The sequence below is a fragment of the Haliotis asinina genome, chromosome 7 (genome assembly GCF_037392515.1).
Source record: "Haliotis asinina isolate JCU_RB_2024 chromosome 7, JCU_Hal_asi_v2, whole genome shotgun sequence".
Classification (NCBI taxonomy): Eukaryota; Metazoa; Mollusca; class Gastropoda; order Lepetellida; family Haliotidae; genus Haliotis; species Haliotis asinina.
In genome coordinates this window covers 52,469,788-52,481,474 of record NC_090286.1, presented here as the reverse complement: position 1 = coordinate 52,481,474, position 11,687 = coordinate 52,469,788, and the positions used below count along the sequence as shown (strand labels likewise).

The 11,687-nt window shown below is 39.3% G+C and overlaps 1 protein-coding gene across 1 annotated transcript in view; it reads left to right on the top strand.

Annotated features, from left to right (window-relative positions):
- The first annotated feature begins 10,190 nt into the window (after window positions 1-10,190).
- LOC137291384 (protein O-linked-mannose beta-1,2-N-acetylglucosaminyltransferase 1-like) overlaps window positions 10,191-11,687 on the top strand; it is a 40,020-nt gene continuing 38,523 nt past the window's right edge. The window contains exon 1 of the mRNA XM_067822706.1: window positions 10,191-10,275. The gene's annotated coding sequence lies outside the window, so the exon portion shown is untranslated. The remainder of the gene's footprint in view (window positions 10,276-11,687) is intronic.

The window sequence follows — 11,687 nt, the reverse complement described above, 5'->3', positions numbered from 1 at the left end:
CTCCGACTCGCCTGCACAATATTTGCTGCTGAATGTATCTTTCTAATGGTCGCTCCATCCTGCAAGTCAGTCTCCCAGACCCTTCACGGTCAATACAAAAACGACTCACACTATAAACTAGGATGTTTTGGCAAGTGCAGATAGTCTAAGCTCAAGCCTGAAATAAAAACAGTTGGTCAGGGTCCTTATTTCCCCATGCGATATCTCCATAAACTTAAAAAAAAGATTATTACTGTATATTCATCATGCTATTGTGTTAAGAAAACAATTTGCTCTCCTCCTAAATGTAAACTTTCTCTGTAACCGCTGTACATTGTATATAGGCCGGTGGCATCGCATACAAATAAACACATTTTGACTTTGACTTTGACTAGATGTCAGCCTATCATCTCTCTTCAGATTCTGCCTGGAAAAACAAATTTCAAATGCTAACAATGACAACGGTACGGAAACCTGTCTCAAAAACGTTTCACTAACGAAATATTTTGTTATTCCATGAACTTCTAAATGCCACTCAAATTCCAAATGGCTCTCATTTTCCTGATGTCATAAATGTTCTTGGTGTAATGGTTAGAGCTTCCGCCCCAAGAGCGGAAGGTCTGGGATTCGATCTCCGACCGTGTCATACCAAAAGACGTTAAAATGCCATACGTGTTGCTCACTGTCTGACGTTCGGCATTAATAGGCACAATAAGGACTATTCGCCTCAGTGTAATGTGTCTGTTTAGGGTATTCATGTTTAACTGCGGCATGGTATCTCAATGAGCTAGGACTATAAAGCTATAATGGACGTCGTCATAGGAGACAAAACACACACACACACACACGTCGCAGTATGCCACCATGGAGACTGTGTATGTGTGGTAACTAATACGCCACAGCGATGCATCTTATGAAGGGAACCTGTAACCTCATGATGGCAATGTATTGCACAATATGAACGCCTCAATAAATATACATGTTCTTGGTTTGAGATTGGAAGCCATAGATTTCTAGGCGTCACCGTGAAATATTTCAAAACTCCAATCAGGCTTCGCGGTAGAGAAAAAAGCTTTGAGTTCCTAAAACGCATTGCCCCCAAGAATCTTTCCCAGAACAAAAACGCTTTGAGTACAGAACACGCACGTTGATAATATCGTGCGTGAAATCTAGACGTATTTGCACGAAATACTCTGCAGTCACCGTCATGAAAGGATAAATGTGATATCCTATGTCGCCATGCTCTAAGCGACCCAGAGTCACTATTCAAAAAGAGTTCGTAACGTTGCATAGGCTTAGGAATGCCCTGGAGTTACGAACGTTGCAGTCAGCAACAAGATGAAAAAATAGCTGAGCATTGTACAGAACAGAGGGTGAACAGAGGCAATTTTGAACAAAGTTACTCACCTAAGGTGAGCCGATATGTATAACATAATGCTTCCTTGTGGGTGCAATCCTAGAAACTCTTCCTAGTGAAGCTTCCACACACGGTCACCCATGCCAGGACTCTCCGCGCTCAACGTTGCTTAGCTTCAATAAAAAGAGACCTGTGTTCCGTGGTTCAAAACAACCTTAGCTAATATCAACCTTAAACACTAAAGTTAGAGTTACGATCACCTTAAGAAAAGGACATGCCCGTTGCACAAAACAACCTTAGGACAACCTTACCTCGGACAATGCACAGGACCACACACCACCACACTGTCAGCCATTACATTGAGGTCCGTATAGAGGTTAGCCAATCTCTGTTGACCAGGATGTTTCAGTATCCTCACATGTTCATGTTTAAATCGTTATACACTGGATGATTATTAATAGATCAAAACTTGATCATTAGCACACTTTAAGTCATACTGGCAGAGAAACTACTGCCACACATAAAGTCATTTAATATTGCAGGTATTTGTCTTCGTCAAATTTATATCGTCCATGTCATTTGAACCAAATAATCCCACACAAGAGGTCTGAGTCCAATTACCACTTCTGACTCATAGTTATTACAGTGTGTCAGTGTGCATACAGATTGTTCAGCTTGACATAAGATACTCTGCATGTGCGTGATCGGGAAGGTCAGATCGTCAGATCTAAGTGTATACAAGGCTACAACATTTGGGGACAAAGATTACTGTGTAAGGACGTTGCGTGGGAAGTCACATATCTGACATTGGCGGTAGAATTATATTGCGAACTGAACCTATGGTTCAGCCAACCAAATGCTACAAGCAATATACCAGTGGTGAATTGTGGGGAAACTGAAAATCTTAATCGATTTCTTTAAACAAGATATACTGGTATCTTGCAATAAATAAATATTTCTCAATAAATGATTCAACAAAATGCTGTTACTAAATTAAATACCCATAAACGCTAAGATTATTATTTAAACAAGACACTGAAAAGTTGTAAGAGCAGGTGGCAAAAGTTGTATTTTCTATATATCTGATCTTAAAAAGTGTAACAGAATTTTGAACAACGGAAAACTGAGACACACATGAAGAGGAAATTATGTGTTGTCTGTTTGTACTTTTTGTTGTGCAGATCTTAATGTGTGACCATTTTAGATATACCGTGGGCTCACTCAAACAAAAAGGGAGATTTTGCTTTAAATACACACAATGAACTTACTAACGATTAAAGCCCCGGTCTTAACCCTTTGGAGCATGTCTGGGACATGATTGGACGTCGTGTGCAACAAAGGGATCCACCTGTACAGAACCTGATGACACTGGAAGCTGCTTTACGTGCGGAATGCCATAGACTGCCTCTTCGGAGGATCAGGAGGCTAGCTGAGGGTATCGGGAAGAGACTGTCGTCTGTCATCGTCTGTCATAGTCACATGGAGGTTAAACTCGGTATTGACCTTGCATCTTGTAAGACATTCAAAAAAACATTTCGAATGTTCACATTTACCAATAAATTCAACATTAAACATTCAAAGGGCATATTTGTAGACATGGTTAGTATGAAATGTTTTTAAAAAATAAAAATTAAAAAATAGCAAATATCACCATAAAATCAACATGAATTCCAATGACTTTTCATGAGTCAAAAGGATCGGGTTAGAAAAACAGATGTTTTCCGCCATGGTGACCACGAGAAGTTTTATCTGTTGAAAACCTACCATTGCAAAAAAACAGAGGGTACTTAATCAAGTTCTTGGTGTAAACTTGATGGATTTAGCAATTACAATGGACAACTATTACAAATCAGATTTGGGTCCTATAATTTCGTATAAACATGTATAGGAGAAATAATCACCTTGCTTGTACAGATAAATCACCTTTTCAGTGTGGCTGAAGAAACTGTCATAAATTAATTTCTGTTTGCGCTGAAATCCAGAGGCTGAACTCAAAACGATATAGTCCAGTCAATTAATGAGACTTAGGCTTGCTATATGTTGTAAATGAAATGTCTTAAAACTGCTGAAACATACCTGTTGCAATTTGTGGTGGGTTAGGTCAGAATCTTGCAAACATGCACGCTGCCGAAAGGTGCTAATACTGTGGGTTAAGGGTAGCTGCTTATTGGAATTTGTATTCTATCTGTTTGATTGTTGTTTAACGTGGCACTAATTAGTATTCCAGATTTCTGGATGTGGACAAGACAATCCCATGGTCAAAGCCACGCTGTGTGTCAAACAGGTCAGCGAGCCTGACCACCGGATCCCTTAAGACAAGTAAGGGTTAGGAAGACCAGAGACGGCACAACACAGCCACCTCGACACGGTAGCCAACGTGATACTTAACTACTGACAATTTGGGTGAGTGAGTGAGTGAGAAAAATAACGCACTTTGATAAGTTTGACATTTTGCTTGCTTTTGTAAAGCTGATAATGCGACAATATTCCTTCTAGACTTCCACAGTAAATCGCCTCGACAAATCTAATGTGATTTCTCTGGGTGACCCAGAGAAACATTAAAGGTTACATGCAACGTAAAATACACCTTTGCAGATTCTGATACCTTTCGGTACGCACTTACCAAAACAAATCATCAAAATTGCCAACTCAAGCTATAAAGTTGAAAAAAACGCGATGAAAAAAAAGCCCGCGAAATCGGCGTTCAAACGATTCACTAAATTTGCACCCCCACCCGCTATGACTGGGTTCGGTCTCCCGAAGGCTGCGTTTCGAGGGAAGTGAGCCCAAGAACAAAATATCGCACCTTTGAATCGCGATTGTACGCTTATAATTTTGTTCATTTATTTTTTTTTACAAGCAGCAATGTATATTATATGTCATGAATAATTGATAATTGTATTTTAAGTATGTTTGATTTTTTGGTTGCATGTGACCTTTAAGCGAAATCCTCCATAGGAGGAAAGAACCCCACCCCCATGCCACCCCACCCTCACCGCATTAATTATGAACGCTCCTTTATCATGTTATAGCTTGATGACCCAGTGACTGCCTCGTGATCAGCTAGCTCACCACCCACCTATACAGCACACTTGGAGGTGTGTTCTATTTTCGTTTTCAAGAGATACACTGGAAATCAATATATACTGTACTTATTACCGCGGTGATGAACGTCTACTTTCAAAGGCGCCTTACCTCGAATTCTAAGTCATCAGCTGTGTCTCGAATTATTACAACACCTGGCGCATGTTGTCCAGTGACAACTGCATGCTGCAAACTGCGCTTGGCTACCCGCTCTCTCACATGTATATGCATGCAAGGTTTACGCCTGACTAACAAGCCAATGTGATTTCGATTGCGCATGTTGATATCTTACCGCGTTGAAGTCCATAGGCGTAACTGAGGGAAATGAATTGTATACAAAGAGCAACGGTTAAGTCGCGAAGCGACCTGACCGAGAGCTCATAGCCCTCGAGTCTGCTATGGGGTTCAGGGATATGCATCCGAAGTGAAATAGCGCTATTTTCAAGAGCAAATTGACATGATATAATACGATTTTTTTAAAAAAAAAACCAATTATATATACTATGGGGTATTTCTGTAGATAATTTAAGATGCTCTGAGTGGTTTTTTTCTGACATTTTATTTGACTGACACATACTAAGACTTAGTATATCCTGATTTATCTAGGTATTCATCCTCAAAGACAAATGATATGATTAGTGACAAACTTTCAGTAGAAATTCAAAACAACATCAGTATGTGCAGATACTGAAATGGTATTGAAGTGTGACTCATCCTTGAACTCAAAACAGATACAAAGTTTCCAAAGTGAAAGTCATGTAATACATGGTGACACACGTGAACGTTCAAACTGCAAAGATTGTGACTTCGAAAGACAGTAATGACCTATAGTAAGGCAAAACTAACGCTAGTCGTCTGTCAGTCTGACCAGTAAATTCGTCGGTGAGGCTGTCAATGTCAAACTCGAAGTCACGGTGAATATGAACCAAAGCCAAAGATGTCAGCCGTTTTTCGTGGAGTATGTGACGCTCTCAGTGGCCATGTGAAAAGCCTTTTTTGCGTATCAGGGTCGAAATAATAACACCAAAAATACGGGTCTTTTTAGTAAATCTGCAAGCAAAATTATAGATGGTCAAAACTGTTGTACGAAAATGCGTACTATGAGTAATAGAAGTTATAAAATCAACGTACTGTCAAATGCTAAGGGGATATCTGACTTGCGCCCTACATAAAGATACTTTTGAGGCCCCGTTTTCATATCTGCCCTGATATCAATAATTCGCTCGCGTACCGATATCCGTCGAATTTCTGATTTCAGAGTAACAGCATGCATTCAACGGATGAGCACTGTGATCTTAGCTATTAATTATTAGTTATCAATACATTGGATCATACCACAAAAAGATGCAAGGGGTGTTGGATGATTGGACTTGATATTTACCTTCTCATATGATATAGTGAGAAATTGATGCATTAAATATATGTTTGGACTGTCTTCATGCTGTACTTTTGTACAAAATTGAAATTGATGCATTGAATAAAATACATTCATTAGGAGGAATATATTCAACAATACTATATCTATATCTGCATTCAATAAAATGACATGTTATTTCATTGATACCCACTGTGTCGTGGCATACTTGGCTTGATTTGATTTTTTTCTGAAATAGTACATTGCTTGCCGGCCCCTCCCTACCCAATTACAAAAACATTTCGTGGCAAAAGATAACACAAAAAAATAAAATATACATTCAATGATAATTCAAATTAAAGTTTTGTTTTATCTGAAATAGTGACATCAGAATGTCAAATACCTAGGGCAAGCCATCATAACGATATAGTCACCCTCTGTCATGTCGTTATTGCAAAAGTACATAAACGGTATTCTACAGCTGAATTTGATCGAGCCCACCTTCCTTTCTCATTATCGAGGCATGTTTATTGACGACACCTAAGTCGAGTTATATATAGATGGGCGTTAATGAAGCAACAACCGTTTTTTTCAAACTGAACACCTTTCTACAATGTTGGAAAATGACGTCATTTCCTGTTAAAACATTACGAATTTTCCTTTTTTTTCGCCTAGACCCAAATGTAAGTAAAGTATACACACATCGGTATGGTGTTAACGGAATTAAGGAATAATGTCTTTCAAGTCCAACTACTGGTTCTCCATCAGTATCTTGAGTAATCTCCCTAAACACGAACAACTGATTCAGGACGCTTCTCCATTCCAGATTTGTAAGGAAGGAGTTAAAATTGAAAGTCTTGGAAAATGCCTCTATTAATATACAGCTATAAAATACTCTGGCTGTGTGATTGGCAGGATTCAGGAAAAACGTGCTTGCATGCCAGGATCATGCTCCCTCTTGTTTTCGCTGCCTTGTGTTTGGTACCTACTGACCAGCGTAGTGACCGGTGTTCTCCAACGGAAACACAGCCCTTCTGACACAACAGGGAATGCTGAAGGCTGCAGTGTTGTGGAGTCTCAACATTCTCTGGATAGTTCTTGGTGGGTTCGATTCGACTAGGCAGCGAGTCCTTGGAGAAATTTTATTCGCTGTCTCAGCTACCGATTGAGGGAGGAAGGGTACCTGAGATGATGACGAGCTTTACCTGCCAGACTTTGTGTGATGCATATTTGTCTTAAATCATAATTGTGATAAACAGATTCCCGTCCACAAAAGCGGGACCTGTGCTGTCATCTGAAAATATCTGACAAATACCCGTATGACAAGCTCCAAAATACGCGTCCACATAGCACAAACGGAAGTTCCGTAAAGGCGATAAATAACTTCCTATCGCTCTGTATTACGAGAAGCCGAGCCAAAAATAAACTAAAAGAATAAAGAATATTGCTAAAAGAATTGTGTTGTCTAGTTGACGTTTTTAATACGGATAATAACATGGACGGTGAGAGACTGGAATACACGCACTTGCGTTTGTTTATTTAATAACGGCTCCCGTGTCCGATTGAGGGCATTTCTGACGATTTTATGGGCTTGTGTTGGAGATTGTACGTGCGCTTACAAAAAAATTCTGTCTTCATAATGATAAATCGCAACGAGTTTTAAATCGGTGATATATATTTTACGTCTCTGAGACATCACTTGCAAGACACGTTTTCATGGGATAAACATGCTGATATTTTCATAAAACAAAGTGAAGAAATATTACAGACATTGACCAATGCAACACTGTTCCACACATACTGTGTTTTTAGACACGGTTTACGAGTCATGTGGAATAACGCGATATATACTGAACATTAATAAAAGTATTACTTTTTACAAGAGTATATATTTTCATTCCTTCGTATTAATTATCGTACGTTTTCGGGAAAATACTTCTTGATAGTTTGATTAGTCTCTTTGCCATACACTTCACTTACAAGAATCCACACCTGTGACAAATATATACTTCAGCATATATAGTATTCCCAGAAATTATTGAGAATCATGTTGCGTCATGTAACTCATTACGTTTATTAACTTCTGGCGTTTTACTTACATAAACATGTTAAAACATCATCCTTTTACAGTCTCAGTCTTGTTTTAGTACTTTGTTAGACCTCCTCGCTCAGCAATGCATGCCTGAATACGCCTAGACACACTACCCACCAAAATTTGTAGGTAATCGTGTGACAGGGTATCCCAATATTGGACCACCTCGGCCTTCATATCTTCACAATTTCTCAGTCCCTTTTGGTTTATTCTGTCCTTCATGACTCCCCACACATTCTCAATTGGGTTTAGGTCTGGGCTGTAACTGGGCCAGTCTAAAACTTGAACATTTTCGCCCGACAACCACTGTTTTGTGTAGCGCGCAGTGTGTTTTGGGTCATTATCATGCTGGAAAATCCAATCATCTTCATACAATGTTTGTGCTGTCGGAAGAAGGTGACCATTTAGAATGTCAACGTATCTTTCTTTTGTCAAGTTTCCCGTGAAAACACACAATGGCGTCACTCCGCGAGCCGATATGCCACCCCACATGTGAAACTTCGGGCTATGTTTTGGTCGCTGGTAGATAGGTTTGACAGTATCTTTGGTCCAAATTTTCACACAAATAGGGAAAAGCCAAACAGAACTTTCATCCGAAAAGAAAACATTATCCCAATCTTGATTTTCATGAGCCCGACACCAGTTTAAAACGTTTTTCCTTTTGTGCATCTTTCATCAACGGCGAGGGAATTCCACGTTTTTTTCACCCAATTAAGTCTCTGTAATTCCTGCCTAACTGTTTCATTGCATACCTGAGGACTTCCTCTGCTAATCATTTCATTTGTGATGTTCTCAACACTTTTCAATTTGCCCCTACTCACAATCTGCCCAAGTCTTCGGCGATCCACAACACTGAATTTCCTAGGCCGACCTGCCCCTGCTTTGTGCTCTATCCCAGTTCCTGTTTGAATATTCTTCAAAGTTCTGTATACTGTAGACAGAGGAATACCATGTCTACAAGCTAACACTTTAGCATCAGCCTCACCCCTTTCAAAATCATCTAGAATGAGCTTTCTTTTCTCCCTTGTTGTAAATCCTGCCATGTCAACACAGGAAGCCGTCTGCTCAGACAAGGGAGATAACTCTTGACGTAATGAGCTGCCTTCTAAGCCTTCAAGAGTTGTCTCCCTTATTTAGTATGCTTAGTGCATGGTGAAAGCCCTTTTTCCAATCTTAGCATCATTAGAAAAAAAACAAAGATTTTCTCAATAATTTCTGGGAACACTGTATTACAAAATACAATATGAAGTTTAAAGGAATTACGTAACAAACTTAGATATCGTTAATGCATAGTTCACCTAATACGAGCGAATTCTCGATGAGAATGCGATGCTTCGTGGTTTCTCTGTATTCTTCGCAGATGACAGTATTGAGTGGTTCTAGTGATTGAGTTTAGTTTTACTCCGCACTCGGAAATATTCCAGCTATGTGGAGGCTGTTTGTAAATAATCGAGTCTGGACCAGACACTCCAGTGATCAACAGCATGAGCAATTAGGAATCGATGACATGTGCCAACCAAGTCAGCTAGCCGACCACCCGATCCCGTTAGTCGCCTCTTACTACAAACAGTCACCGAGTCTACCCCGGACTTCGACGGGACTTGAGGGGTACTATCCTCTACATGACATCATTCCCCTAACCCCTCGTCTGGCTCTTCCGTTAGCTGTACTCACACCCCTATAACGGGATTGGAGGGGTGGAGTCCTTTCGATCAACCAGTCGATGCCGTTAAAGCTTGTCACATTATGAAGCGTGAGAGAGAGAGAGAGAGAGAGGGGGGGGGGGGGGGGGGGGAGAGAGGGAGAGGGAGAAGCGTCATGCCCGATATCCCCTAAGGTGTTACATGCTACAAGTGTTACAGGCGTAATGGTAGATCATGCATAATTTTCCGCCTTAAATTCTTGGCAGCAAACACACGCCTCGATCATGGCTGAAATGAAGTACATGTAATCAGGGAGCCTATATAGAGGTGGTTGTAGAGTATCCCTGATATAATTAACCAAGTATATAAAAAAGAAGTTGTTATCCACAGAGAAAACGTGTCATGTAATAGATATATATAACGGAAGTGTAAAAGCTGCCTTATCCTTGTGTATAATTTTTATGCATGTTTTTTTTTATTTTTGCAAAGAGAGCAAATGATGTATAACAAGCAGTACATACACTTACGGCAAGTATATATGAATGGTAGTGATGGACTATTGGGTAGTGATGCAATAACCAAATAATTGTTATTTCCGTTACACCTCTTGAAATGTTTTTCGTGGTATTATGCAAAGCATCGACAGAGTTATGTCCCTTAGACCCGGTTTGCCAGAGGCGTTTGTGAGTATACTCAGTGGCATTTACAGATATAGTCCCTTTCAGTCAACATCTAATCGTGTAATTTTCTCCATACAAAGTATACGGTGAGTACGCCCATAACATGTCATTGGTATTTCACATTCTGTAACGTAATTTCTCGGAAAGAATACATCTAGAAATACAGTGTAAATCTAAAAGTAAATCGTGCCTAATCTTGTCGCGTTTTCAGAAACCTGTTGTTACTGTAACTTTCATTATATTTATATTCAAGGGTTTCTTTTATACGCTACGTGCTCCCGTCATGAGTAACGATAGTTTTTCAACGATGAATCCGATGATCGTCAAAAGAGACGAATTCATACTTATTTCGGTCTGTAATCCAGAGTTGTCATCCTGGATGCCAGAGGGGCATATATCTCATCTTCAACCTTCAATTTCATTGAGGATTAAATTTAAAGCACATAAGGCACACAAATATACAATACAGTCGTGAATTCAGTGGTAAATGCCCTTTTCCTGGATACAATGCTTTAAGGCAACGCAACAGTCTTCAAAGCTCCTATCATAATCAGATATTAAGTACAGTGTAATTGTTGTATAATTTGACACATTATAAACCAGTAATTCATGACAGTCTTTGATGTATGTTGTTGAATGTAAACATTCCTGATAGTTCAGGGCATGATTTAGTGCTGGGTTACTTGCACTGGTAGAACCAGGTATTGCAAAGTGTAACCTAGTTATTTGTCTAACTTGCAAGAGGTGCAACTCAGTTTTTGAATGGGTAAACCACTAAATACAACATCTTGATAATTCAAAAGTGTATTTCTTTCATTACGTATCAACAAAATCAGTGCCACTAGAATTTGGTCAGTACAACTAGGGTTTCACCTCAGGTTGCACCTGGTGCAAGAAGGTAGACATTGTTTAAATCGAGCCCTGTAGTTACTCAGGGGACTGAATTTCTAAATTTGAAAACAGCATGTTAGTGATCAGTGATATCAGTTTGGGAGGAAAATCACCAATGGTAATTCTACAACATGGCCAATAAACCCAGAAGTGTTTGGGATGTTTTGGAAACTATACATACATGGAAGTAAGCTTTCTGCCATACTGGATAAGGTTGAAAAAAATCACATTTCATGAAGGGGGTTCATTAGACATCTATACCTCACATATATTTCACATTCAAGTGCGACATGTACTTGACTGTATTACTCATACCTTTTGGAATAAGAAATGTTTGTTGTCACTAATACCAATTCTCTGTGTCAAATTCAACAAAATACTTCTTGAGTGTGAGGACAAATGCTATGCCTGTAAAACTGCCCTATAAATGCAAAATAAGAAAACAAATAGATTTTATACTGTGTAGTGTTTTCTCACATTTTAAAAACTAAATAGTCTATTCATTGCATGCATTGGCTCAGTATGTTTCAAACAGATATGGGAGGATCAAAATTATAAAAATCCTGCAAAGCTTAGCAATTTTTCCAAAAATTGTCACTGTTTGGCA